The 3722-nt window shown below is 41.6% G+C and overlaps 1 pseudogene; it reads left to right on the plus strand.

Moving 5' to 3' along the window:
* The first annotated feature begins 603 nt into the window (after positions 1 to 603).
* Positions 604 to 1343, plus strand: LOC133967123 (hairy and enhancer of split-related protein helt-like; annotated as a pseudogene).
* The last annotated feature ends 2379 nt before the right edge of the window (positions 1344 to 3722 follow it).

A 3722-nucleotide genomic window follows, 5' to 3' on the forward strand; every position in this document is an offset into this window, starting at 1 on the left:
ATATATTTTAACATTTATTTTTTCCCTGATACATTTCCTTTGCATTTGCAGTGTCCTTATGCTAATGAGAAAGGCGGGCCTAGCCGCAGTCTCATGCAGGATTGGTCACAGGAGTGTAATGATCCAGCCCTACTACTTCTGCCTTTCAATGCTGGTGTCCAGTAGCTGTTTGGGACGTTGAGCCAGTTCACACTTAAAATGAACTAGTTCAAGTTCAGAGGGTTAGTTAAGGTTATTTTTTATTGGGATGATTTAGCTGTCAGTAGTCCTGACTGTGACCGTCACGTCTCCTGTTCTACTGAGCACAATGATCGAGCCGAGAGGAGGAGGAGGAAACAGAAACTCCAGCTCGGTACAAACCACCTGCCGCCTCTGCTCTGAACATGAAGCCGCTGATCTCTGAGCAGATGTGACCAGAGAAGCTCTGTGTTTTCACTGTTTCCACTGTTCCACAGAGTCACTAACTGCCTGCTTCACGGTGAAGAGCTCAATCTCAGTCACTGCCCGTGTCTCTGAGCGAGTGTGTGACGGAGCGCAGGGGCTGTGTGTGTGTAGCTCAGTTGACCAATCCTGCTGGAGACTGAGGTTAGGCCCGCCTTTCTCATTAGCATAAGGACACTGGGTTTTCCCAGAGGGAGAGATGAAGGTTCGTTACCTTTTACGCAGCTCTTTTAATTTGCGCATTAAACCACCAACATCTTGTCCGCAAAATAAACTGAATTTCTCTATTCTGGTTGTACATAAGTATGTTGTTACTGGTATATTTGTGTAATTGTTGGGTGAATTTTTAAGTGACATATTCTAGATAGTCGACATTCTGTCCAGTTTTACGCGCCGGAATCACACCGTCAAAAACTTAAAGACTTAAGATATCGGCAGGGTTGTAATCATTGTTTACTTTATTTAAATACAGGTGAACTTCTTGCTGAGTTTGCGAACTACTTCCATTACGGATACCACGAGTGCATGAAGACATCTAGTACGCACGGATCCTTGCCTTCTTACAGTCCAAGTCCTGTGTGGTCACCGAGCCCGTATTCGGCTTTGTTGGCTTGATGCCGGAGGCGTCTGACTAACTCGGTCAGCTTCTCTCCTGCCCGGAGCACCAAAGCCACAGCCCGTCAGACTCTGTGTACCAGCAGAGTCCATCGGGAAACTTCTCCTGGTACAGCTCGGCGCGCAGCCCTGCCATCACGTACCAAACAGTGCCGCTCTCTACGCACACACAGCAACACGGTGGATACCTATCACCGGTGCAGGGACTTGATCACCACTATTTTAACTTCATCGGTCACACGCACGCAAACACGTTTAGTTTGCACAGTGCGCAACACGCCATGTAAACATGTCCGCTATGTTTTGTTGTTCTTTCTATTTATATAACTGTGAATGATGGAAACTGTTTCTGTACATGTTGTAAATAAATATTTCGGACTTAAATTCAGCTTATTTTGTCTCTATTTAAATTTGCTGAAATCTCAGTGCGTAAAGATCATCGAAGGTACAATTACAACATTGATGCCTTTCAGAAAGAATCCATTGCTCGAAAAAAAAGAGGAGAGAGAAACTAGTGATCATATTTAAACATCAGTGAATTCTTACTAATTTTGTGGAAATTTACGAAAAGGAGATTATAGTCTTTATCCTCGGCATTGCCCTTTATCGTATTATATAAATGAAAAAACAATTGTGTTATAGAATATGCTTGTTTGGAGTGACTTCACAATAAGAAGGAAAATCATTTGAACAAGAGCTGGACTCTTGCTTCTAATTTTATCCTAGAACCCCCAAAACACCCAGTTTTTGTGGCGTACTACCATCTATACTGAACATTTCATAAAGCTCAAAGACTATTATCTTTAGTCTGGCCCACAGACCTGCTTAAGGACTTATCTGTGAGTTTACTGAGTGACACAGGAGGTTCCAGGGTGGCAGACATGAGCCCCACTGGGCCACCCTCTACCACCTTAAACAAACTTAACACACTTAACAAAACCATTGATTCATCCAACACTCCCCCTTCCTGAAAATTTACATCAGATGTTTCATTCAAAAACAGGATAATTTGGTTTGTGACGGAGATAAATAATTGGATGAATATGTTCACACAAGCAATACAAGATAGTGTGGTACTGAAGAAATCAAATCACATTTGGAGTTTCCAGGATCTTTGAGAGTTACAGAAGAAAGTGTCACAAACAGGATAAAAGTTGCCGCCTCTGAACTTTAGCCAAGCTTGACTATTTCCATATATTTATGCAAATTAGACTTTTCATTGGGATTAGAAGGGGATGTTATGCATGATGGAGGAGAGGCACCCTGGTTAAAATGTGGCATTAACCGATGAGTAAAAGTTGGAATTTTCTCCACACAAACAGAGTGAGCAGCTGAGGAGCAACATGCATCTCCATGAATTATCACAGGAAAAACCATGAACCTGCTCTCGAACCTTTGAAATTGTTTTCCTCACTTTGCCATATGAGAGCAGTTAGAGGCTCTTTGCGTCGCACAGAATGAGGAATTAATCCGATCAAAAGCAAGAAAAGACTGAGAAGAAAAGAAGCAAAGCTGATATGATTGCACATGTCTCTCTCCTGTGTCAGTTCCGGCTCCTGTACCTGAACATGACACCAAAAGACAGAAAAGTGTGGTGCGTTATGTGTCCTCATAGTTGCACAGGAGAAAAAGAGTCATGTGCAGCCAGATGAGAAAGATTTAGCCACAGTACCTCACATGAATAATAATAAATTTAGCAGGGATAAGAAAAACCTCAAAAACTCCCTAGCATTTTATTGTCATGTAAACTGAGTGAAGCTCCGATGGAGAATGTTTATCTTTCGCATTAATATCACATGCTGAACATGAACAATCTGCTCTTGTGAGAAATTATTCATTACTTGAACGTCAAAGAAGAAACAGCATCGTGGTCAGACACTTTTACTTTGATGAAGTTCAATGAATGGACAAAAGTTTATATAGAGAAAAGCATCTTCCTCATCCTGTCGAAACAGGTACTATGGTGGGAATCAGATCAGTTATTCATCCATGAGAAATAGTTAGGGCCAGAGCACCGACAGTGCAAAAGCCCTATTTCTTTTCATTATTAGGGAAAATCAATCATATATTTGACGCCTCGAACATACTTAAGAAATCACAAAATTTTGCAGGCGAGTCAGGCTTGTTGAAAATTGTTGTATTCTGGAGTAACCGGAAATGGGAGTGGCAAAAAAGCTCAACAGCGCCCCAAAGAACGCAGCAATTCTGTCTAGTTTAACCGATCTTCACGAAATTTGATACACACGTGTTTCATGTCAAAAGAAACAAAAGGAACCAATATGATTAACGCAACAGGAAGACAGCCATTTGGAAGTAAGTGGCCATTTTGGCCATTTTACAGGTTTTGTATTTTAACGAAATCCTCTGAGAGCTTTCATCAGATCAACTTCAAATCAGTGTCATTAAAAATACATAGACAAGAGCACTGTTCCTGGCTGCTTTACAATACACAGCTCAAATGAGCTCAGGCAAGTCATGATAAAATGGTCAGAATGGTGACATTTCCTCAAACCGTGTTAACATTGCGGTGCAGCAAAGGTTGATCCTTCGCAAAAGGAGATGAAGTTGTCCTAACTGTACCATGCATTGTCCAATCAGCACCAAAAGCCTGTCACATGATCAGAGTCCAGGCATATTTATTTTTTGTATGGTGAATTCTGGGGGGA

Source organism: Platichthys flesus, chromosome 13, assembly GCF_949316205.1.
Source record: "Platichthys flesus chromosome 13, fPlaFle2.1, whole genome shotgun sequence".
Taxonomy (NCBI): Eukaryota; Metazoa; Chordata; class Actinopteri; order Pleuronectiformes; family Pleuronectidae; genus Platichthys; species Platichthys flesus.